The sequence below is a fragment of the Lonchura striata genome, chromosome 3, assembly GCF_050655825.1.
Source record: "Lonchura striata isolate lonStrDom1 chromosome 3, ASM5065582v1, whole genome shotgun sequence".
In the NCBI taxonomy this organism is placed as follows: domain Eukaryota; kingdom Metazoa; phylum Chordata; class Aves; order Passeriformes; family Estrildidae; genus Lonchura; species Lonchura striata.
The window spans coordinates 62,289,917-62,316,887 of NC_140705.1; the positions used below are offsets into that span (position 1 = coordinate 62,289,917).

Here is a 26,971-nt window from a genome sequence, read left to right on the forward strand (position 1 = left end):
ACTGTCTGCAGTTCTGGCATAATTATTTTTAGAATGGTCACTTTAAAATATCTCCATGATAATCTACCTTCTATTTTTTTCTGTAGAATCAGACAACTGCAAACAAAAGAGATTGTGCTTCAGCTGGGACTGTTTAGGTGTGGGCAGCTGAAGATTCTGAAAGTCTGTTTCACCCTGAGACTGAGCTTTTAAATTATACTTTAATTTACTACTTTAAATGCAGTCTCAATGCAGATATTCAGGTACAGGTTTTGTAGAGGAGTCAACAATGCAGCATTAACTGTTGTTCAAATTACACTGCACACAAACATGCTCTGGGGCTTTGGGGCTTTGTGTCCCATGATGCAAATGAAAACTTAACTGTTCTTCTTGAGCCTGTTCCTGAACCATTGGTCTCAGTCCAGCACAATATTATAAATAATTAGTGCTAATTTGCAGGTAGAAACTAATCTTCCGCTTTGCAGCCACTATCTCTGTTCAAGTCAATAGAACCTAAATAAAAATTTACTGGAAAACAATATTCTGAAGTTCCATAATTTCACCCTTGTCATCCATCTACAACCATCCAAAGGCATCCATCAAATACCAGGTTCCATCAAATCAAATGTCAGGTTCTTGAGATCATGTCAGGTTCATTCACCATAAACCTCCATCTGTCTTTCATTTTTCATTTGATTTCAGGTCAGTTTAACATCTGCCACCATTATGTAATCACTGTACTTTCCAACTAGTGTACTTGTAATTTGTTTGGTGGCAGTGCAGATATTTTGGAGAAAGCTTCATCATCATCATCATCATCCATGCATCATCTCATTAGTCTAAGTTGGTGCTTAATATTTTTCTGTTGCAACAGCTTCAAAGAAAACAAACCAGCACCCTCTGGCAGCAGGTAAACAGGGGCTGTATTTAAGCTCCTGACTGCTTGGGTGACCGATTTTGTCTGGCCAATTATGTTTAGAAGGGTGACTTCAGCCCATATAAAGATATTTAAGTTTGCTTTAAAGTGCATTTTGACATACCATTGACTTCTTGGACATTCACTTCTACTGCATCTCAGTTTTGTCCTATCTCAACCTAATTAGAAGCATCTGAGTAAAACAAACTACATTTCTGTATTTTTAAGTTGTACAGCAGGCTCTACACACAGGGTACACAATGGAGTCCTCATTCCTGACAGGCTTCAAGGTAGTGTTATTATTTAAATTACCAGAGGAAGAAAAAGAGAAAGTAAATGAGTAAGAAAAAGAAAAAAAGAAAAGGCAAGGCAAGGCAGAAAAAACCAAAATTCAATAAATCTATTTGAAAATCCTCCCTGAAATGTCAGTAATCCAAATCAATCCAGCCCACTGAGATAGGTAGGCAGGACTGCCAGGCTTTGGCCATTCCCAAATATATTTTTTGACGACTCTCTTCCTTTATTCTTATTGTTTAGAGCTGAGGTGATTACCTCAGTTCTCATTGTAGTATGAATGCATTTTCAGTTTAGCAGGATACTAAATATTTCTGTTTGTATATTTTTATGCCTTTCTAAAGCTTTAATTGAACTCGCCTTTTGGGTACCACACACTTGCCAGGTTTCTTGCACAGAACAAATATTTTTGAACTGTCCAATCAGGCTTCCTTTTGACTTGATTCTAATTACTACTGTTGGACCTGGTCTTACTTTGGTCCTTATTTTGTCTTTGAAGTTACTAATTTCAGATAATTTAAAATTCCTATAATTAACTTGTTCAAGGAACATAAATGCTTGGTTATTATTAGGCTTATCTTCTTTTTTTTTTTTTTTTTTTAAGCAAACACATGCAAGAGGTCCAGCCTGGTTATTTGTATAATCTATTGAGCTGGGCAATCTATTTATGACATAATGGAAAAGCAGAAGAGAGTGATGGGAGCCGTGTGCTTGGCAGTAGCTATTGCAATCAATATTCCAGTCACAAGCAAACTGTCAAAAATTAAGGATGCACAGAACTGTATTATTTTATCATGGGCTGGGTTATTTTCAAAGGAATCCAGGGGACTTACAGGCCCAGTTCTCATTAAATTCTAATGGGAACTGGGAATCACACTCTATTGAGCTGTCTTGAAAAAAATTGCAGGAGTGGTGAATAATTTTATGAGGTCACCCAATCAAAACAAATTCTGTCATGACCTCTATACACAGTTAAACAACTTTTTTGGGGCTTAATTCTTCTCTTTTAAAAGTATTAGGAAAACCTAAATAAATTTTATTTGTATTTTTGTGGATTTTCAAATTATGTTTATGTTATGGAAATAGCCTGGCTTCTTTTTTCTTTTTAGAGGTAAATTAGTTTTCATGTCATACTTTGTCTTTACTGTGCCATAATCCCATGAGAAGGTGATGAAAAATGTAACTGCTGATACACTTGCAGGGGGAAAAGAAGATGTGCAGTACATATTATGAGACATTCATATTCTACAGGTAGTTTTGGTAAAACAAAGTGTGGTCAAATTTACTGTTAGATTAAAGAGCAGGGATCAATACTTTTCCAGCTTTAATAAGCTTTCATCTCTTCTTATCACCCACCGAGATTTTCTTCAAAATTGTATTAATAGATTTAATTTTCTGCACATTTTCACCAGAGCCATGGCTACATGCTGAGCTTCTTTATAATTTTAATGGGGAAATAAGAAAAGGAAGTGCAGAAAGTTGTCATGAAATGGAGTATTTCCCCTGCCCTTGCATCAGTCCTGTGAGCCATTGTCATCAAGATGGCCTGCCATTCTCCCTCTAAATACAGAAGCATTTCTTCTCAGCTTCTTCTTACCTTATGACTCTACAGGAAAATATTACATAAACTCAAATTTTCATTCTTGACAAGCAGCCACTTTCACAGTGGCCATGGGCACATATATAATTGATGTCCATGGTAGAGGGGAAGCTATCTCCTTATATAAAGTAGGCAAACTGCTCATTCATCCTAAAAGGAAAGACCCTATTCTTGTCTCATCCTTGCAAATATAGAATTCAGCAAATCCACAGGAGGTACTTGTAAATCCAAGTTCACTGATGAGCTTAATGATGCTGTTCTTTGCTGAAGCCATGTGTCTCTTGATTTGTCCACCTTATGTTACTACACAACCCTTCTGGGGAAAACAAGGTCTGTTTGCAGGTCCACAGTCCTGCATCCTCCTTCACTTAATGTCATGGAATGCTCATGTTTGTAAAAAAAAGTGACTTGTCTACATCTGAGATTTTTCTCCTGCCATTTGCTTTATCTGACATCAAGGTATGTAAAACTGAAAGGAAAAAAAAATCAATAGGAATCTGAGGACCTTAATTACCAGTAAGGGTTGATTAATAACCATCTCTATTTCCTCTCTCTTTTCCTATTCTCCACACACTCAATGGTGGTACCAGACACAGTAATTAGAAAACTCGGCGCAAGTAAGGTAATTTTCTTTTACAATGAAACCTTTGCTTTTACTGTTTCATGAACACAAGACAAGGTCTATTAAAATGACATTAAAAGATGAGCTGCTGGACTGAATTAGAAAATAGGTTTTAGAAAATCCAAAGGAAGAAATAGAGGAGATATAATTAAAATATTGATATGATTAATAAGGAGGCAGAAAAAGGGATTGAGAAGCTTTCAGCCAAACTAAGTTTTCTTCTACTTCTTCAATTTTCCACCAGTTTTAAAGCTTTCGGGAAATACATGAATATATTTATTCACATCTAGTTATGCATATAGGCATACATGCACACAAACACAGACACAAGGACACACACATGTCCTCAGATAATGTGAAACATACTGTTTAGCTAAAAACTTGCCTACAGTCCTTTATTTAGAATGTGGATTTCTCAGAACAGTTTTATATGATGTGAATATAGCCAGCAGTTCCAAGAAAATGTATCTGGTAGTCCCTCTGCAACTACTCTATCATTTAGATTTCATAAAAATGAAAACTCTCAATAATAATACCACAAGCTGCTTAATTTTATCACAAGTCATTTATTTTATTATGAATGAATATTTGTGAAGCTTATGATCTAATTACAATCAATAGCAATAACTTGAAGCAATAAAGGCCACTGAGTTCCAAAGAAAACTCCACAGTCAAAGTATATGTATTTTTAAGAACTTTTAAAATTTTCTTTTTTTTTCTCTCTAGTTAGAACATTGTTACAGGTTACTGGAGCTACTGTTTTTCACACACTCTTTGAAACTCCAGAATACCTTCCATCAGCACCTACAAGGAGAGCCATACATTTTCAATCTGTTGAAAATAATTGTGTGGAAAAACCCATTCTGTTGCTTCCAGACACAATCCAATCAGTGTAATGGTTTTTGAGAAAGAAGTAACTATATTCACATTTCATTCATGTAAAGAATGAGATAATAGAAGACTTTCATGCTAGATGAGCACCCTGCAGGTACTGCAGTTTGCTGCAGCATACATAAGGCCTTGTTGGGTTCATTGCGTAAGAGAAAAATCTCCCTTAAATTATATTCTTCCCCCAGGCTTCAAATACATATTTTTTTTAATGGACTGAAGCAGGAACTGGAGGAATTTTGCATCCCAGTGTGACTTTTGCTTTTGAATGGCTGCTCTGAATTTCTGGAAGAATTTGCCATAATTCTTGTCTTCTTTAATGAGGTAAAATTGGCCCAGACAGCAGATAACCCTCACCGCCACACTTTGATCATTATTTTCCAATGACACAAAGAAAATCCCTAAAACAAAAGCAGCAAGGAAATGAACATCTTGTTTCTTTTTGGTGTTCTCTGTGCCCGCTTCCTTTGTGTGGTTTTCAGTTTTAAGTGAAATTCAGTAACAGCAGAGTTCAAACACAGAGTGGTTGCCAGCCAGCGTAGCAGCAGCAGGACTACCAGAGAGGTGCAGCTGTTTGACAGAGAAGAATGTTCCTTTGCTTTTTATAGCACACCATTGTTATCAGCTTCCTTTCTATTGTCCTGTGAAAGAAAGCCACCACTTTCCTGCTCAAATGCAGTGCCCATGACAATCCCTCCTCAGCTGCTCACAACTCCCCAGATCACACCCCACCCCTCCTGAGCTGGGACTGTTCACCTTCGCTTTGCACACAGATGCACACATTAACAAAGGTGTGCCATTAAATTAAAAACTGGGGAGAAATGTGAACTGAAGACATTCAAATATGTCATGGAATTGAGTTTTGAGCAGTAGTGACTAAAATTGAAGAGTAGTGACTCCTAACTCGATTTATTTGACCTTACCTGTGTTAAACAACTGGTTTTAATTAAAGAGATGCAAGTGCTTAACTTATATATTATATATAGATATACATAGGTATTATATTATATTATATTATATTATATTATATTACATTACATTACATTACATTACATTACATTACATATATAAATCAGCAATAGAAAATGTATGCAGGAGAAAATGAATTCTTCAGGAAAAACTTTACATGGTTCAAAATTACTAAGAAGCATGAAAGGTCTCTTCTTAAACTGTCTGGTCTCATATTTTGGATCAGCTCTAAACAGTGCACAAGATGTGTTTGCAAAGCACAGGTTTTATTAAAATAATAAAGGTTTGTATTATTTATTTGCTTTATTAATGTATCATTGTCACAAATAGAGTTTATATTAATCTTCATCAAACCTTTCTAGAAAAATAAAATTTGTGGTACAACGGCATCTGTACTACGGAATTTTTAGGTCTGGGATTGGCAGTCAGAAATCATGCTTATTCACATACCTGAGTGACACAGCCAAGGTTAACACATTTGCAATTTCTTGTGGCCCAAGTGAACTCACTTAAAGACTTCTCATATAGAGGAAAATTCCTGCATGATTTAGCAAAGCTCATGAGTTCACTCACCCCTTCATAAACCTAAAAGTTACAGGAAGAAACTAGAGAAATATTTGTGTAACTCTTGTAAGTTTATTAGTTCATTACTTTCATTGATGGAATAGTTATAATTTTTGGTAATGTTGCTCTTACAGAGGTAATTTTCACTACATTTATTTTATTGCATTGGGTACATTTTTGTGAAGACTAGGTGTGAACCATGCAGCTGAATTTAGAATAGAAAACAAGAGTTTCACACTGAGGATGAATAATTCAGTTTTTAAGTTGCTAGCAAGATAAGAATAAGTGGATTCCTGTCAAATGATCTTTATCTTATTTGTCAAGATAAAGCACAGTCCCAAAGCCATAAACAGATTGTAAAGGAGACATTTCCTTCTTATCCCTTTTTTCACACTTTCAAAGATCTTTGCAAATCTGTCCAGCTAAATTAGAGCACATTTTTTTCCTTATAAGCTGGTACTGTTTAAGCAAGAAAAGTCTTAGCTTATGCACCAGTATTTAAAAAGACTTACATGCCCATCCTTTTAAAATTCTACATGTATTTAATTAGTGCATGATGATATCTGCAAACCCTAACATCAATTTTATTACATATTTTAAAAAGAAAAAAAAAAATAGAGATCCAAAACAGCTTCATATTTTTATATTTCTACATAAAAAGCTTCAGCCAATATATTCTACCCCCTAAATTTACAATCTAAGTTAGGTAACTTTATCTCAAGCCATAGCAACTACTGTATTGTTCTCATTAATGACAGTGAAAAAAAAAAAATATCTTCTCCCTTTTCTGCCTCCCTTAACTTCTGAAGAGTCCAATTTCCAGAAGTGACATCTTATTGTAATATAGGCAAATCAACTTCTTCTTCTTCTCTGCCTAACCCTTTGAAAAATGTCCCAGAGGGCAAAAAAAGTATTCTGACCAAATTTGGAACACACTTCCAAGCTAAACAGTAGCTTCCACTAGCAACAACTTTGGACTCATTCCAGGAGCTCAACTCACATAAAACAACATAAAATATCTTTGAAATTTAGAATGAAGAACCCTTACTCATTTATTTCATTTTGCCTTAATTTTGTTCCTTTAATAATTAATTTTAAATTTTTTATATTTTAAGGAAAATTCTTCTAGCTCCCTCTTTTGAATTTCCTAAAAAACATGAAATTGGGAACTTCTCCCAGTACAAAATTTATTCTGGAAAGTCATACTGATATAGGCAAAGCTTATTAGAATAAGTAATTATGTTAAGAAAGCATAAATGATTTAGGAATTTAATACTAAATATACCCAGGTATATTTTGTCGGCTATCTACAGTTTTAGGCAACATTGTCCAACACTGAATTATCCAACACAGATCACAGAATCATTAAGATCAGAAAATACTTTTAAGATCATCGAGTCCAACCACAAACACAGCATCACCACCCTGTTCACCACTAAACCATGTCATCAGGTGCCGTGGCCATGTTTTTTGAACACTTACCAGGAGAGAGGCTGCCAGGAGACTGAATTTAGGAGTGAGAGGAGAGAGGAGATTCAAGCCATGTCCCCAGAGGGTGTGTCAGAAATTGGGCACCGTGGGGGATGCAATGGCACCTACCCTCTGCCAGTGCTGGGGACAGCCTGTTCAGCCTCGGATTTTACACATGAAGGACTGCCCTCATCCATGATACTGAGGGTCATTCTTTTCCTCCCTCTTAGGTCTTTTTTACCCTCTGAGACAGCTGATTGCTGAAGTCATTTGTTCCTGTGAATGGTGCCTTTAGGCACCAGGGCTTACATTTTACAGGGAACTTGGATCTGACAAACTTGGTATTCAAGAGGCCCTGCCATGACTTGGGACCAGCCATGAGAAGCTTGTTTTATTGTGGTACCTTCAGATATCTTGCCTCTGAGTGACTAATGAACTCTTCTCTCATCCTTTAAACAAAGAGCCATCGGGCAAAGAGTGTAACAAAAAGTTCCCATTACTTACTTGTCTCTCAGAGTTGATCTTTGGCAGGGTTTTTCTAAAAAGAATTTTCCAGCATTATCCAAATATAAGGTTGAGCGCATATAGTTTCCCAGAGAAATGTTTCATTCTCACAGTCCTGTTCTTCTCATGGAATTAAAATATGTAGCAAAACAACAATGGCTGAGAAGCAAAACCATAATATCTCAATTTTTTAAATATTTCTTTTTAAATAATAAAATGGCAGAATCAGTACATCTTCTTGTGAATTTAATGAATTATTATGTGCATAAAAGAGTGGCACATATCTCTGTACTTAATGTTTCTGAGAGATAACCACTTATCATTGGATTACAAGTTCCTTTGGGGTTTGTGAGAGGGAGGGAAATGAATTTTCTGGGCATTCAGCAACTTAAACAGCATATAAAATTACATCAGTCTTTTGCATTGCAGTTTGACAACTGAAGAGGGGGCACGTTTAGGAAGAAGTCACCCCAAATTTGTTGTCTTACACATCTGACAGATCCTAGATGCACTGAATTTCCAAGCATGATCTGCTTACATGGTGTGAAAGCTGTCACACCAGGAGATGCTCACAGTAAGCACCAGCGAGTAGCCCGGGCTCAGGGTCTGCAGAGGGAGCTGGACGAGCCCCCAGGCCCTGCTGTAGAGACTTTGCAGGAGCACAGACGTGAAGAGTGAACTCCTCAATTCAGTGCCTCCTGTTAGAATATCTGAATACACTTGATGCCACCATCACACTGACTTGAATTGCTGCAAAGATGAAATTCAAATATTTGTCTGGAAGAGTTCTGAACTTTCTGCCAATTAATGCATAGGAGGGTTTATTCTGCCAGTTAATTAAAATTTTTTTTGTGGTTTGCATTTAAAAATATTTCATATAGTAGAAAAATTTCATAAGAGATAAGACAAATATTCTACTGGAAGATGTGTGTTCTGAAAAGCATGTGTTTCAAAGAGCAATTTCTGTCAAAAAGAAAACAGTGAAAAACATTGCATTTGGACATGTTTTGCATTCTCATTTCTTCCTCTTACTTTGTGCTAGTTGGGCTATTTACATGAAAATATCATCTTTGTTTCTGAAGTGCTCATCTGTTGCTTGCTCCATACCTGAAGTCGAAATGATGCTAGGTTTGAAATATTTTAATCACCTCTGCTACAAACAATTATGAAATTATAAACAGAAGATTATGGCTTCAAGTGGGAACTAAGTGGCTGGCGCTGATGAACTCTTAAAAGCAAAGATCCTGTTATCATGTAAATGCTTCCAGTAATGAAGAAAATTTTAAAAAACATGTAAAAAAATCTAAATATGAGTATCTAAATCATAGAGAGCAGTAGGTCTTTCAGACAAGATAATGGTAGTTTAAATTATTTCATAATAAAATTATAAATCCATGCTAGCAATTATTATTTCATTTCATACACATTTCTGCATCTGTAATATTTTTTTTTTGTCAGTAGGATTTTGTTTTGAAAAACAGAATACTCACAAGGCCTACCATTTTCTCAACAGCATGTCATAATTTTCTGCAGATAGTGCATGCTTTTCACACCTCTTATTTGTTTATGGCAGTTACATCCAAGAAGGCAAGGCATGCATGGCTTATGCTGCAGCTTCCCTCTCCTCCCAGCTGAACAGTGCTGAGGAAGTCAGGAGTAAGCCTGGAATGTTCAGCTTCACGTGTACCAGCAGAAGCCCACAAGCCTCCCTGTATGGCAGCACCTGCAGAGCAGCAGTGCCGGCGCTTTCCAAGCAAACCCTGCACCTCAGCTCTGCGCATCGCTGCCCGAAGCAAGGGCGCTGACCCAGACTGGCTTTCCAGGCACGATGCACTGAGCAGCGTTTGACACCAACCCACCTTCCCAAAGCGCTGCAGGGATGCACCACCAAATGTGCAGCCTCTCCTCCTATCCCACTGTCACCCCGATTCTTAAGATTTTCTAAAGCCTTCTGAGTTTACATTCTGTTGGAGAACTTTCCCACACAATTTCTGCAAACAACATATTGTTTACATTCTTTTATGGGGGTGGAGAAACTTGATGTACTAGTGGTTTGTCCAATGTCCTTGGAGAGGTGGCCCATTCACTCTCCAATCCAATGTCACCTTTGGGAAAGTATAAAGGTCGGTGTCAGAGAATAAACCTTCTTCTTTACCTTGCAAATAGCAGGTGGCTCGCGTCGTGCTTTCACATGTCCTATAGCGACATCCCGCTCACAGACACCGCTCCCTCCTGGCTGGCATTGCTTAGGAATGCCGAGAGCCAAGCCAGCGCCGCTCGGGGAGACCTGCTGCTCTCACACCGGCTTGCATCGGGATTGCCCTGAGCATCGCTGGCAAATCCTGACACATCCACTCTTAAAGCTGCTTGTTCCCAGTATACTCCTTGAACTGCACTCAACCTTGGTAATAAGTAGCTGGATATTTCTGGCTATCACTGAGTTCTGTGTGCTGTTTAGGAATCTCTGCACAACATTTCTTTAAACTTGCCATGTATGTTTTTGGAGTGTGTTTTACTTCTGGCAGCCAGGTGGGCAGCCTGACAGACACTTTAGAGATTGCAGCTGCTGCTGGCATAAGAGCAGGAGGTCACTAACAGTTGGAGACACTTCCAAGGCCACTGAGTCCAGTAGAGGTGACCTGGTCCAGCAAAGGTGATGCACCTGAGGACTGAGGTATAGCCCAGCACCCAGGGGGCAGAACTGGTCATAGCAAAGGTGAAATTACCAAGAGAAACCTAAGTTAATGTCAGCTCTCTACACAAGCATTTTGACCACTGATTTCATGCTGTATGTATAATTGCCTGAAAGCTAAAGTGCCTGTAAAGGAGAGATTAAGGGTATTGCAGACATTTCTTACATCATAAGATTTTATGATGGCCTGGTAATCAGGTGAAAAGGGAGGTATATCCAGAGCTACACTTTAAGAAAGTGGCTGGTGTTTGTTAGATGACAGGTTTTTGTATATTTGCTTTGCTAACTGAAGCTGCAATTACTCTAAAGTCATAACTGTATGCCATGGGATGAGAGCAATATACATTTTAAAAGCAGCTTCCAAAAGATAAAAATATATATTGAGTGAAATTTGTCACCTTAAAGAACTAGTATAAGATTCAATAAGACTTGTTTTAGTAATGTTTTCTACCTTGCATGGAGTCTCAACCTCCAGCAAGAATTAATGTATACAAAAATCTGGTTTTATTTTTTAAGTAAATTTCTAGTATTGTTCTGCAGAAAAAATCTTTAATATACTATTCAGGTGCACTTTGAAATTGCCTAAAACAGAAATCTAATTAGATTTCCCAAAATCTCATGGGAAGGAATCTGTATAAGTTTCAGTATTAGATGGCTGAGACTGGAATCTGTGGAGCCTCAGACACATTTACACAAGCATTTCAAGATTTTGTGGAATTTCAGCATATTTCCAACATAAAAGTTCTTTCCAACATAAAGTTTGCCTTCAACTTGATATATTTAATAGATCTTAGGTAATCCATGCTAAGATCTTCAAAAGGCATGAATTTGAAAGCACAAACATTTTTGACATGTAAAGGCTCAGTTCAGCTATAGAAGCATTTTGATATCTGTGTCTTGCTGTTCTTTCTCTGAAGACTATATGCCAACAAGAAATTTCACACCATCATTTACATCTTATATATTCTTTCCATAAAACTTTTTTGAAAAACTCATATAACTGAATGAGTAAACTATTCCAGTTTTTGTTGTACTCAAGACAATGTTTCTGATAACCTTGTTGTTCATTCTTTTAATTTAATGACAAGTGTCACAGGTTTGGATTGTTTATGTCAATAAACCATATTAGAAAATCAGCTTCAGAAGAAAAAAAATATTTCCTGATTTCATTAATACACTGCTTGATACAAAAATTGTACTGTGAATGTACAGAAATCAGAAAGAGAAATAAAATGTATTATTCTTTAGTAGCTTAAACATTTCTAAGTCATCAGCGTGATTTCAGAGACCTAACTCAATGTGATGCATTAAATATTCATTGAACAATCTTCTTGTATAAATGCTTTATTCAATTTAAAATACAGCATTAGGAGTTTTTTAAAGATCAGAAAAATTCTTCCTCTTTTTTTTGTGACATATGGAATTGCAAAACACTTTTACTTAATGTCAAAGTTTCTTTTCTAGTCTTCTCTACAGAAATAATTGAAGGTATAATGTGTTTATTTTTAATATAGAAAAACATTCATGCTTTTATTGGCTTTCCTGTTTAAGATTCTTAAAGAAGTAATGAATAGGCAACTACATCTAAATGGAATGATTCTAGCTCCTTTGCAGTGCTAGCATTTCCTAACTATTCCTAGCCCTGTTTTCTATTGCTGCTTCTTTTTCTCTTCTAAGGCCATGCAGTGTACAAGCTGTTTTTAATGATTTTGCTATGTTTGTTATATCAGTGTATGTTCTAATGAAGATTCAAGGAGCAAAGAGGCAGCAGGCCAGCAGTTTTCACAAACACGCTTAGCAAAGTGAGACATACAACCATGGAAATTTTTTTTCTTCCCAGTCTTTGCAGGATGCTATTGCAACCTGCAAATGCCACAGTGTAATTGTACAGCAAAAGACTTCTATCATTCTCTGCTGCAGGAAACAACCAGCCCACTGAAACAGACGTACTTCTCTATTATCCCTGTCTAGTGCCTTCCGCCACAAAGCCAAAGCAGCAGTTCATCCTTGGTCAGGTCCCACCTGGGACTATGCAATTACCATTGTGGTAGATCAGAAGCAATTAATTTTATTCCTCTTGCTTTAAAAAGAAGCAATCAAAAGAGGGGGGTGGTGAGGCCCTTAATGTCAGAATTCAGTCCAACACACAGATCCAACACAATTAAAATAAAATGTCAAGCAACAGAAAAGTTAAACTAGCACTACCTCAGATGGCTTACAGCAAGGGCAGAGAGCTATGAGGAACAATGCCACTTTAAACTCTCCAAAGGGCTATTGTAGGTTTCCAGCAGTTCAGATTTTGCTATTAAACCTATTTCTTATTAATCACGAATTGCAGGCTTTTCTACTACAACAACTACTTTGTTGCTTGATTGTTCTTATTCAAATCTTACACTAGGACATGATGATGTAGCCTTTTTGGATAAGTGTGAGTCACCACGGTTATTGTTCCTCATGGTGCATATTTACACTGAGCCCCAGTACCAAAGGTTTCACTCTAGGAAACAAAATTTGTAAGTAGCAAACTGCAAGAGATTTGTCTAACTTTTTTCCAGACTCATATTGCATTTTCTTTCATAATAAGGAATCAACCACTGTAATAAATCCTATCACCACAGGCCTCACTCATCATAGCTGGAAAATGATTTAAAGATTATGTAAGTTACATACTTTCAAATGTCTAGTGAACTTCATATAGCAAATACTGCTCATGAAGAGAGCACAGTTGTTTGTGGGTTAACTGTCAGTGACAACCATTAGGTTTTTGTCTTCCCTATTGAATTCCCAGCAGAGAAATAAAGCTTGTTTGAAAGCCAGTCTACAGGTTGCCTTATCCTATATCAGAAACAATATCCAGAAAATAATACTCTGTATGGGTAAGAGAGCAGAAGCTTTGTTAGATATGGTTGAAAGGAAGAGATATTGTAAAATAAATGACAAAAACAATCTTAGATGCAGTAAACTATGCTCTAAAATCCTTCAGATAAATGAACTCCTTAATCTAACAACAAAAATATATGCTAGTTCTGACCCACTATGGTGCTCTTCAAAAAGAAACTGAAATAAAAATGATGAAGGTGCTTTGCTAAATGATCCATTTCTATTCAGATAACAAACCTCTCTTAACATCTAAAAATATTATCTCATCTCTTTTGAAACTGAATGGGCTTGTCAATAGACACCTGCATGGCTGAATTGACTCAGGCAGTTTTGGAGAAGGTTTCTGGGTAGACTCTAGATATATACATAGGATATATAAATAGGATTAGATTATGTTCTATCTACTATATCATACAGCTAATCAGTTTATTTATTTATTTTCTGATACTTATTTTTAAGGTTTTGCTCTTTGTTTTTATTGGATGTGGGTTTTAATATTACTCAAAAACCTGCCAGGTGAAAACATGGTACTTAACCTTTCCAACTTCAGAGTTTTTTAACCTCTAGTGTTGGGAGCCCTGCATTTGCCTTACTGCTTGATGGCACCTAAACCAGGCAGATAACTAAATGCATACCGCTCACCTGTCCTGCAGTGAATCACTTGAAATCTCTTAACTTCATTTTCTCTCCCATTATGGATGTCACTGGGAATGATGTTAGTAGGTGTAGCACAGAACCTTCATAGTGTTTCTTTTCAGGAACCCAAGCACCACACTGGCAGGAGGAGGCTGGAATAAGTAAGGAATTACATGATTTGTTGAGGTCAGGATATGTGTTCCCCTTCCCACTCCCAGTTTTGTGCCTGTGTGCTGCTAAGTTCACTATTCACCTGTCATACAGTCCAAGACTTGGGCTCCCACCAGTAGATGACACTGCATGTAGGGTAGCCCTTCTCTTAAACCCCAGCACGCAGTCCTTTCACAAGGCAGTGCATTAATTCACAGACACCAAGACTTCAGGAGATCAGAAGGAACAGTTGTGCCCTCAACCGTAGGTCTAAGTTATGAGGTGTAATGTTACATCTGCAATGTAGGTGGAAAGGTTTAAGTTGGACAGAAAATCAAGGCCTTAAGTTCATTAGTGGTATTCCACACACTACATCTGTTCTATATTGACATTACACCACCAGACTTTTCATTAGACCATTCTCTTGTACGTCAGAGTGGAGAGGAACATATTCAAAGTACACATCCAGACCCAGCACCAAAGGCAGGCAGAAAGGTTTGGGAACCCCTTAGCGTGTGTGGAGAGCTGTCAGAAAATTCTGATTCATATTGATGGCAACTTTTCAATGCTCCTGTCACAAAATCCTAACACACTTTTAAAGCAAACATTACAAAAATCAGAAGTTATGCATGTAGCTCTTACACAAATTAATCCATTGTCAAAGCACCCACTAACCTGAGCAATCATTTGTTTATTAAGCAGGAGTGATATGGAGGTGGGTTAAGGCAGACTGGTTTGCCCTGCACTACTCATGCATCTCTGGCTAAACAATATTATAACTCAGGAACAACATCAGCTTAGATTCTGTTTTATGTGATACACTGAGAGTTTGCACTCTGGCCTGTTTGTGTTAACTGTGCAGTGTACTTCTAAAGATCTTGATAAAAATACTGAGGAACCAAAGGCAAAAATGCATTTATTACGATACGCAATCTCAGTTCCTAGGTGCTTGTCTTATCTTTTTTCTCAAAAAATGTTTCCAGTCTTCTGTCTATCACAGTCTACCTTTCCTCCTAGAGCAGCAAATTCAGTACTGACAATTTAGCTAAATATCAGCCTACCTGGGGAGCAGGGAAACCTGCTTAATTGCCTGGATTCTGGCTTCACAGAACAGCTTTCACACCTTAAGCTGGACTACTTTGCATCTGTGGCTGTCAAGTTTCTGGCTTGCAAATGAAGAAATCAGATGCTTTAGCTCCCTAAGGAATACCCAGAGGTACCAAACCTCATGCATAAAGTCAAAACATACGATCATATTTCCATACTGAATAACATATTTTGTTAATAAGGACGTCCTGAAATTACTGTATGTGCCTTTTTTTATTATTTTTATTATATTCAGAAGACACTATAACATGATTGCAACCTCAATTATGTCATCTAGGTCCATTCAGACTTTTTCTTAACTCCATTTTGACTGACATATTTTAATCATTCTGTAGGGTTTTTTTTTTAATTAAAAGAAAAGCATTATGAAAAGCTTTACTTATCACAACATATACTCAAAAAATTATCGGCCAACTAAAATTCTTGCCTTTCAAACCTAAGCATGCCTTCTCAGTTGAAAAGTGTGGAACAGATTATTTTATCACTGTACAATTTCCTTCTTTAAATACAGATGGAGGCAAGGTAAATCAGTTTCTCTACAGTAAACCTGAATGTTAAATAACTACAAAGCTCCAGTTTTCTGAAGGAAAGTCAATCTTCTTAAAAAAAAGTTTGCTGGCATTAGATATTTTATTAAAAAGATCTGCATGGCCTACTTTATCTTTCCCCATACAAATTATTTTTTAAATAAAAGATTGCGTACACTCTTCTGCATTTAATAGATACTAGTATGTTCAAAGAACTTTAAGGGTGGCAAGTTAAATATTAAAAAATGCTGAAATTTCCTTCTACTTTACATACTAAATCAAAGTCCATCACTGTGGGAGCTGAACATCTTCCATACAAAATCAATGTCAATAGCAAAATCCTCACAGAGTTTATAGCATTTTCATACTTATCTGCTTTGACATCAGAATTTTACCTGTTCATGATTCACTCGACTGTGCTGTTTATGTGTATCATTGATACAATCTTTAATTAGGTAATTACCCAGTATTTTTCAACACAATGCACAAGATTACTAACTCTCTCTTCATGAGCAACTAATCAATATTTCTTTTTATCTTCCTGTTTATTGTGTAGTTCCGACCTTATTTATTCCATAGTCTCTTCACTGAGCAGAAAAATATTTATTTCTTGATAGAATTCTTTGTGATATTGCTTTACCACAGTAGAGCTCAAAGGTAAATAATTCATCTTTGCAATATCCTCAGCAGGTAAAACCTGTGGAGGATTAAGACCTAGGGAACAACTGTTCTCTGGTAGTATCTGACAGTTGTTTTCTCCTGGCCATTCCTCCGGCCCATGCTTTTTGACTTCTACCAAAATCACAGAATGGGAAAACAGTAGTGAAGAAGTAGCACACATCAAAGTCCCATTAATTTGGATGCCATGCCTCTGGAACTGGAAAGCTTTCTGGGGTTCCACAGTTTAAATTTGGCCAGAGACCAAAGATCCAATAATTGCCGCACATTTTTTTGCATGTATGTAAGAACAGACTTCTGTATCTTTTCCTGATTTCTTAGTAATTCATCAAAGAAGCTCAGCTGCACAACAGCTCACATTAAAAGGGAAAGATAAAGATTGTGAAGGGATTCACATGAGCTTGCCCTGATCTCTTGTAGGCAATACCTCCAGGCCCTAGATTTTCTCACAAAAGATATGTGACACAACAATCATCAGTGTTTGAAGCAAGATCTGTCCTCTCACACCAAAGGCAATTTAAGGCAGTCATAGGAAAGTAAGTAGTAGATAAATCCATGCCAGGCTAAGCTCTGGAATATCAAAAGTGGAAGCTATGAAAAAAACTTTGAGGCTGTAAAATGCTAGCTGTTATGTTTGAAAATGTTAAATTGCTTATGAATTTTTAAGACAGAAGCTAATAAAATAATTTTAAAAAGCATTTTAAGTATTTTCCAGTATATTGTGCTTACTATGAAACAGATGAGGCACAAATAATCATGTATGTTATTTTTCATGCTGTTGACATGAAGAGCTGGCTGTAATTTTGTCCTTGTTAAAAGCAAAAGTTTTGCAAGAGTCTTATCTTTTTGTTCTTTTGTGGCTCGGTAATAAAGTTGCCAAAAATTCAACTCCAAGAGAAGATATCCATCTGTATGCGAGTGACTACACCGCACCTACAATACTCTGACCAAGGCCTGGAACCTCTAAAAATGTCTGAGAGACATTTTGAGTTCCCACACCCTGATAAAACAACATCTAGTGGGAATATACACGTTAGGAAAACAAATTTCTTGGGGAAATTCCCAAATACTAGGCATTTCTTCATTACCCAGAGCAACTGGGAAAATAAAAGGTATTAATTAGATCATCACAGAGAATTTCAATACCTTCTTGGCAATGAGTCTGAGAATTTGAAATGGATATTGAAAGAAGTTTGAAAACTTATAAAATTTGTACAGTCTCCTATCACCTATATTTCAAGTTACACTTTTAATTTGGAAGTTTAGGCATGGAAATTTCAATAGGTAAGTTTTTTATGTGTCCCATTTACTTTTTAGTGCTAGTTCTAAACGGTCAGCAAAAATTTTTATCCAGTTATCATCAATTTAAAACCTGGGGGAAGTAAAATACCCACTAAAGAGGAATTTAGATCTTATTTTAGCAGCTCCAGCCACTGTGACATTCTCCTAGTATGAAAAAATCAGTTTCCCACTTAAACACCAAGAAGTACATTTTATTGATTTTCCACAGCAAAAGTAGAAGGAAATGAAGGTCTAGAAGGAAAATAAATGTTTCTATGGCCATGTACATTGCACACAGTACTTCCAGATTTTCAGACAATTGGCTTATATATATCAGCATCTCCACAGCATGTTAAACATGCAGCTATATGGGGATAAATAGAGGGGGTAGATGCAATGAAACTACAGTTTATGTACAGGTTATCTTTAGTTTAGCAAAAATCAACAAACTCCACATTTGAATTCTTATGCCCTGAATCTACTTTGGTGTGAAAACAAACCATTAGTACTCAGTTTTCTTTCTCCCGATTCTCACAACCTGACAGGCTGAAGAAAATGAAAGACAGAAAATGTCAGCTTTTTTTCCCTTCCTTTTTCTTTTTCAATTTCTCTATAAAAGGGAAAAATGAAAGCCCAATAAATATAGCTGGGGGAATGATGCCTGAGTTGTTGCTACACTGCACATATTCTTATAGCCTTCTAAATCGTAAAATGTTAACAGCAAAACTAAATCTTGACATGTTGATAGCTAAAACCATACTGCAATATGGCACATCAATTGCCTGTTATGTTTTTGAGGACCAAAAAATATTCTCTTCTGTACCATTAACATAAATCAAACTGGTTAAATCACTTGAATACTCCAGGTACCCTTTTTTTTTCCCTCATATGGCACAATGGTTGATGTCAGTGCTAGTGGCAGAGCGGGGAGCGAAGAAGAGGGGGGAAGGGAAATCAGATAGACTGTAGATTTGCAGAAGGCTTCGGTACACAAATCAAGCTCAATAAGCTTGTCATATGAACATTTCACATTAAACAAAATAATAACCTGTCATATGATTTTAAACAGCTTCTTTTCTCTTTTTTTTACTTTTTATTTCCTGTCAGGTTTCAGAAGAGCAATGCAGGGCTGTAGGTATAGCATCACAGCTGCATTTCTCAGAGCAAATATTTGAAAGGCTTCATACCCTTGGTTCTTGTCAGATGTTGATTCTGACTGGAGATAAAATACCAGGATTTTCCAACACTTCAGCATGGATGAATTATGGACATTAGAAAACAACAACAGCAACAACAAAACTAAATTCTCTAGTTCTGCAGATCTGCAAAATTACTGTGCACAAGCAATATTTGACTCAGGAGACAGGTATCAATCAAAATAAAATAAATAGATAAAATATAACTCATTTGGAATTTGACTACTTTGAATGTTTGGAGGGCTAACTCTCATTCTTTAACTAACCAAGTTAGGACCTCAGCATCTTCTCTGCTAACCACCAGTAACTGATTTCTCTAAAGCAGCTCCATAAAACCTCTAATAAATATTAAATTCTCTAATGGTGGCAAAGGTCATCCTGGAATTCCTTTACTTGGAGAAGGAACAAAGCTCACAAAATCTCAGGGTTCATTAAAGGTAATCTGTCTATGAACTAGTTTTTCATGAGAAATTCTATTTCATGAGCTGCTTCAATTTCAGATCACTAAAACTGTAATTAATGGTAATGGAGTGACTAGACCTCATTTGCCTGATGAGTGCACAGACCACCTGATGCCCATTCTTATACTGGGGTTTGCTGCTGTGTTCAAACATGATTATATGGGTTAACAGCTTAGATATCTGGGTTCATTTCTGATGATGTTTATATAAACTTGACTTTTATTTTAGAGTCTGTGCCTCAGCCTTCCTGGCTTTAAAGGTGAAAAACAAACCCAGAATATGCAAATCATTTCAAGTTTTGTGCATAGGGGAGTCCTTGTTGTATGTACAGAGCATTAGCCAATTCATCCTCCAGTGTAATTAGGTTGCTTGCAACTAATTCTCTTTGTTTTTTAATATGATGTATTACAAAACTGTTATTAAGGACCATATTTCTGAATGCCTTTCAGAAATTAGGTTCTGGTTCTGTTCATACTGAATTTGACAGCAAATTTTCCATTAAATTCATAGGTTCAGGATCACAGCTTAATGACCATAATTCTTTGAGTCTGCTCATGATATAACAAAGAGTTTTCATTATACTGTATTCTTTGTTCATTGCAACATTCAGGATATAGTCAATATATCATTAAAGGAAACTCATTAAATGTGCAACTACATTCAGAGTTACTCAGATTAAAATTTTAGTATAAAAGATACTGTAACAGAAAGAGTGGATATTTTTAAATGAAAGCAAACTAAGATACAGAATTATTTGTTTTGAAAGAGCACCTCAAGTCCTCAATCTCTCTTGTCTATAAATTGCATTCATAATCGACAGCTCATTAACAACTCATTATGGATACTGAACATTGCACAAACAGAGACAGTGCAGCAAAGGAGAGAAAAAATGAATTCATGAAAGGGAAAACAGAGAGATATTTTTCAGTTGAAGAGTATGGCTTCATTAATGGCATTTTGGGCTCATTTTTTTTCTACATTTCAATCACTACAAACAGATCTCTTGATAACTACTGCTTCTCAGTACCTGAGGAAAAATGTGTGTGCTATACGTAGATAATGAACCAGCTGTATAACCATGCAGTGCCTGGTTTTCACAGACTACAAGATTTAGGAGCTATCAATTAGTAAACTTCTACTAAACTGGATATAAAGTAATTAAAAAATCAGTAGCTTTCTGTGTCATAAGTGAAATGAGACCAGTAGCCTTCATAGTGAAGCCTAAGAAATTTTACTTCTTCCTTACATTGTTAGTCCTCAGAAAGTTACAGTGACACTCAACACATTTACATTTGACCTGAATCTTTATGCAGTCATCTATCACATGCATTTTAATTATTCTATTTCACAGGAAAAGTAATACCAAAGGAAAAATATTATTTTTCAAGTCCCTGAGATCACACATAGACAGATAGCTTCGGGGAAGAAGAGTAATGCATCATCCCTAATTTTAAGTATAATTTTAAAGGTACTGCACATACATTGGCAGCTTCAGATTGCACAATTTCCACAATAATTCATCTGTATCAGGGAAAATGACTCCTGTAAGCCCACAAAATCAATACTTCAGATTATTTAAATACTATCTAAGTAAGAGAAATATCTGAAGTAGTCAATGTAAACACCTTAAAAAAAATAAAGAATTAACACAGAATTATTAAAGAATTATTGTGTTGACAGAAGTTTATATTCCTATCTACAGGCAAAGAAATGCGAAATTTATAAGAAGTATGCATTTTCAGTGTCATAGAAATTACTTTTTAATTCACTACAATTTATGAAAAGATTTATTAAAAAAGTAAGAACTGATAAATTTCTGGTTTTCATCCCCTCAAGGGAAAGCCCAAAGCCTGATTTGGTTACACTCTGCAGGTGCAGCTTCTGTTTATGCAGAGCCCTCTAGGAAGTACATATGGAAGACATTTTGGGAGCTTTCATAAATGGCAAACTTGAGAGTGTCTCAGTTTTCCTATGTGAATTTCTGAATGGAATTATCTTAGTTGAAAGAAGATTCTCCCAAGTTTGAAGAACTTGCTTGATTTTCCCTGTGTCAGGTCTAGCTCTATGCTGACTGCAGCAAAGAACAAAAAAGTCATAACTGAACACTGTCATGCCAAAAATGGAAAGATTAATACTTGTTCACAGGCTTCTGAAAGGTTCTTTTGCTTCCAGAGTAAAAGATGCAATGTCCCTTCCCTAAAGCATGTGCCAAGACTGATACAAAAAGGATCTTAAGATTATTGCTTTCAGCATTCATAGAAAGACAAGTGAAGATGAAGGTGCATCTACGTGGCTATGTGTTGAAATCCATTTAATTTCAAAAATAAAATGTTTATGGAAATGTGTGAATAGTGTTTCATGCAGAGACTTTGAGATCTCCTAGACAAGAAGGAAGATTTTGCTTTGTATTTTAGTAATCTTATATCAGTGAATTGTGCATGTAGTAACAAAATTGACATAGATTAACATAGCTGAAGACAGAAAGCCACAGCACTGCAAGACTGCAAGATGAGCTATGGGTGATGGCATCTTTATTTCACATATTTAAGATTGTGTAATAACATTACTTATCATTTTTCAGAAGTGGGACTGGCACTCAGCAGGAGTTAGACAGCACCACAGAAAATGTCCTCTGGTGATGACTCAAGCTTCTATATGAAGACTCCAAAACAATTAATGGTTGTGTGTATGCACATACCCACTACAACAAAACTTACATTTCCTTGCAGTCCCATGTCACAGCACTAATGTGTAGGGAATCAATGTGGAAAACTGTTGAACACCATATACATTATGACTGCTGATGGTAGGATGAACATGAACAAACATGTTTTTAAAAATGCAGGAAAGAAATTAAAAAGACAACTGTGTGTATATTGCTTTAACTTCATTTACTTCAATTAACCTGGGCTATCACATTCTAATAAAGTGAAAATGCAGAACATCTGTGGGAACTAAATCTTTGAAGACTATCTCAGTCTAATCAAATAATGAACAGGAAAAATTTTATTTTTCCCTGATAAGGTTCCCAATAGCAGATATTTGTGAAAATATGGATAGGGATTTGTAACTTCAACTGAACATCATAAAACATTGGGTCATGTCAAAGGTCATGAAAATGCGTGCACTTGTTGCTGAAATGTTTATTGGTGAAATTTTCTGGCAAGTGCAACAGCAAAAAGAGGTTTCGATGATTCCTAATAAATGGGAGCATTCATTTCCTTTATTTAAAATTCTCCTGCTCACTCTGAAAACACTTTGCAAGCAGATTGCTATGCAGACATTCATATTTTTTCTAGCAAAAATTAGGTTAGTACTTCTGTCCTAAATTGATATCTTCAGTGATAAAAACATCTAATAACTCATTTTTACTTATCTATTCTAGGCTGAAGTTCAGAAAAACAATTTCAGTCTAAAGTTAACGTTGGTCTTTTATGAAGGTATCAAGGTTTTGTAAAGATTTTGGGGGGGGGGGGGATGAGGGCTTTTTTTTTTTTTTTTTTTTCCCTGACACCTTTTCCAATGTACATGAAATCAAGAGGGGAAGAAAAGGAAACATAGGTATTTTGTATACTGAATGGAAATTACCCATTTTTTCTCCACATTTCTGGATCTTTTCAGTAGGGAATACCCAAGAACAATACTTTTTGATCAGTGGTAGACTAGGTATCTCTTCAAATGAGAATGTTCAAGCAGAGGGAGCATCTCCAAAACACACCATGTCCAACCAGAAAGTTTGTAAATTAGCATGAGTGTAGCTCTGTCATCATAACTCCATCAAGACACAAAGTATCACACTACAGCTTATGTCAAAAGAAGATTTTTTAAATATTATCTGCTCCATGCCAAGAAATAGACAATTAGTTTATAAACCACAGAAATTAGATATGAAACTAAGTCAATGATGTATCAAAACCTATAAGGAAATATGACACTATGCACCAAAATGTGAAGCTGTGATTACTTTCTGCAACTATGTCTTAGATCAAACTAGAAGTAAATAATTCACTGATGACTGTTAAAATACCTTATCATATTTATGAGCACAGCTGGGCAGATATATGGAGCAGGCAAGTGAGAATGAAAAAAGAAGGGAAAAAAAACACTGCTCAGAATATTTTAAATGTTCAAATAATTTAGTATAAAGAAATAGTCTTTCAAAATTCAAGGGAAAAAAAAAGAACCTTCACTTTCCCCACCCTTGAGGGAGGAAGAGGCTTTGCCCCCTCATTTGTGTCCCACAATAGGGACATATCCATTCAGCTGACTTTAAGCCACAAGCCCTACATTCTGATAGGATCTGTCAGATTTTCCTTCTCTGAACAAAGTGTTACTTTGAAGTCCACCTCTCCCATAAGTCCCTTTAAACAATCATGCACTTTAGCACCCTACAGAAATATGTAGTTTTTTAATTAACCCTACTTCAACCACCAGAAAACTACAATCATTCAAGGGCTGAAATTATCTAATGGATCATCCTTTCTCTATCTTGAAGTACCACAAATAGAACAGTGAAATTGTCAGAGGTATCCAATGGAAAACACAATTGAAAGCAACTGGGGAAAGACAGCAGAAAAGTCAACATGCACCCATTTTGATGCCATCAGTGGAAGTAACTGTTCATATTTTAACTGGTATGTCTCTTCATTCCCACAAAACACCACAAAAAGATGTGATAACTTAAGAAATAACTTGATTTTTAAGTTCTCATGTGCTCTAATTAATCATTTCTTTATTTGGTAAAGAGGAATCAGAAATTTTTTTGCCATCATACTGACAACGGAAATTTATTTCCCTCCAAGATGGAGAATCTATTAAAGTGTTTAAGGAAATTATTTTTGATCACCAGCCTATACAATAACTGAATAACTTTACATAATTATTTTTCTAAATTTGTGAAGGCCTCTGTTCTCAAATAGCAGAATTATTACAGTTTTATTACTATATTGCAATGACAGAGTTAATGATCTTCATAGGAATACAGAAAAGTAGTAACAGAAAAGAAATTTATGAAAAATTTTTTTAAAGCATTTAGAATAGTTACAGAATTTCCCCTGGATCTATTTCAATTAACTTGAAGAAAACAATTCTTCAGGACAGAAACAAGTACCTGTATCAGGAGTTTTGCAGAAGCCAGTGTGCTCAGGAAGTTAAAGATCTTGAGGAAGCCACATCTGCCATTACGGGGCCTTCTACACAAGGCTTGAGAAACCTGTGCTCCAGCATGAGTGGCCACAGCACAGCCATGCACACACAACATTCTAGATATGCTAGATGTGCTCTGCCAGGTATTAAGAAAAGGATAACAAACTCTGTCCAAAGAACTTGGAAAGTTTTGCTGCTGTAGATGTAAAGAGACACCATATGCAGCAAGGCTGAACCTCTCCACAGCTGGTCATCCTGCACAGCACAGCATGGCTGTCCAACTGGTGTTGGCCCAGCAAAGTTCCCACCCCCTCAAAGAATGCTAAAATTGGACTGCCATCTATATTTCATTTCCTACTTTCCACCTTATTCTACTTACTCTTCCTTCTTCCAGGACTCAGAAAGGACCCTGCTCCTCTTGGGGCAGAACAATACCTCCAGAGTTCCAAAATATGGTTATACAACTCAAAAACAGCAAATTAACAGCCGATTCTCAAACATTTGTGATAAGTGTCCAAGCCTGGAAGAAGACTTTCAGGAAAATTTTTGTGACCTTTCCGGGCAGCCAAGAAAGCACAAGAGCTGACTACAGGGTGGTCTGTTGGGAAAGTCGAATTGTCTAGGGATCACTATTTGAACTCATGACGTAAGCAAAATGAGGAAGACTGGGCAGGTGGCTTCCCAAATGATACCTTCTAGCACTGCAGCTAAGGGACCAAAACCACAAATACCACAAAAAAAAACAAAACAAAAAAAAACAAAACAAAAAAAAAAAAAAAAAAAAAAAAAAAACAGCCCTATTTTGAGTTTATCTTGGGTATCTGTGCAGTCTAAGTGCTGCACAGAAAATATCTTCCTCCACTGTTTAATTTCATCACAGTCTCACACTGTGACCGAGATATAGCACAAGGAGGATTTAAGAGTGAGGTGTGCAAACAAAATGCTTTTTTTGCTATTCTAAATTAGTTCTAGAACAGAAAAGGACAATGATAGCAGAATCTATCATTAGTAGAGCCTGAAGTTATTTGAAAAAAAAAGGTGAAGGGGAAGAGAAACTGCAATTTTTCAACTAGTTATTTGGCTGTGGATTTTTTAATTGCACAAAAATTAGGTTAACTGAAAAGAACTCCCAAACAAATAAAGAAACAAACAGAAAAAAAAAGAGGAAAAAGCTACTGTATAGATTTTGTCTAGTCCAGCAGGAGAAAGACGAGATTAGACAAAAACCCTGGACCAACCATGGGGTTCCTCTGTATGAGGAAAAATTAAATGAGCAGTTATGTAGATCAGTGATACAGAAAGAGTAGAAACACATTGTGACCCAGGACTTCAAAGCTTTAAGTTCAAAGGTATTAGATGCCTCACTCCTAATTAAAGCAAGGTCAAGTGATTAAACACTTCAAGAATTTTATCTGGAGAGCCCAAAAGGAAGTCTACCTGTATTTGAGGTGATAACAGGTACATTTATTCTGAATGCAGTCCTAATTATGGGTCTAAATAATGTTTCAGCTTCTCAAATCAGGACTAAACCATCCATTTCCCCGCTGCAGATGTGTTAATTGTTTGATTACTAAAGACAGATACTATAGAGATTCTTCAGTTCCTACACAGTCCTTTGAGATGAACATGAGACAAAATTTTTGCAGTAAGTTGGGGCCTAACTTTCCAAATGTTCTTTTCTTACATATCTTATTATATGCTTTAAAAAATTCCAATGACAGATTTTGCATTTAGTTGCAAATTTTTAGAGTATGACATTTCAAGACCCTTATTCTAAAACAACATTTATAGTTTGAAAAATGTCTTTTTCTCCCTGACAGAGAGTTTCAGGAAGTCAGAGACATGTATTGTCAGACACATGTTGGGCAGCACATCTCCCCCACCTCCCTTTGTCTGGGAGCTGACATCAGGTCACAACTTGAACTATGCCAGGTGCCACTGATGGTTCCAGAGCAATCTCCACATTAAGAAAACATCAACAGCAGTGAAATGTCTGGAAGAAGGTGCTGAAATCCTATACCCATACTAAGCCAGGTGAACAATTAAAAGACATCATTATGGCTCTTTTAATTCAGTAAAGGATTAGCCTAGGAATACCTGTTTGTCTTGATCATCAGCTACCAAACCCAGTGATTCTTGGGTTTGGTATCTGATGATTCAGCCAAACCTGACTGAGGAATGGAGAAAGATAATATTTCAGTAAATTAAGTGGATCAGAAGGATGTGTTCCATTATCAAGTCATGTAATAGTGGAGATTCTGAAAATATATATCTATACCCATAGCCCTTAAAAGAGCTTCAGCAGCAAGAACCTCTGTTAGAGCTCCCACCATATGGCACTTGAAAACAAATGAACACAAAACATACCTGTAGAATTAATTTTGTAGATTTGTCATTCTCAGGACTACTTAC

The 26,971-nt window shown here is 36.3% G+C and overlaps 1 long non-coding RNA gene across 1 annotated transcript in view; it reads right to left on the bottom strand.

The window, feature by feature from the left end:
- LOC146767921 (uncharacterized) overlaps window positions 1–26,971 on the bottom strand; it is a 137,811-nt gene that overhangs the window by 20,405 nt on the left and 90,435 nt on the right. The window contains exon 3 of the long non-coding RNA XR_014953796.1: window positions 1–14,166. This exon is cut by the window's left edge and continues 20,405 nt beyond it. This is a non-coding gene — a long non-coding RNA (uncharacterized LOC146767921). The remainder of the gene's footprint in view (window positions 14,167–26,971) is intronic.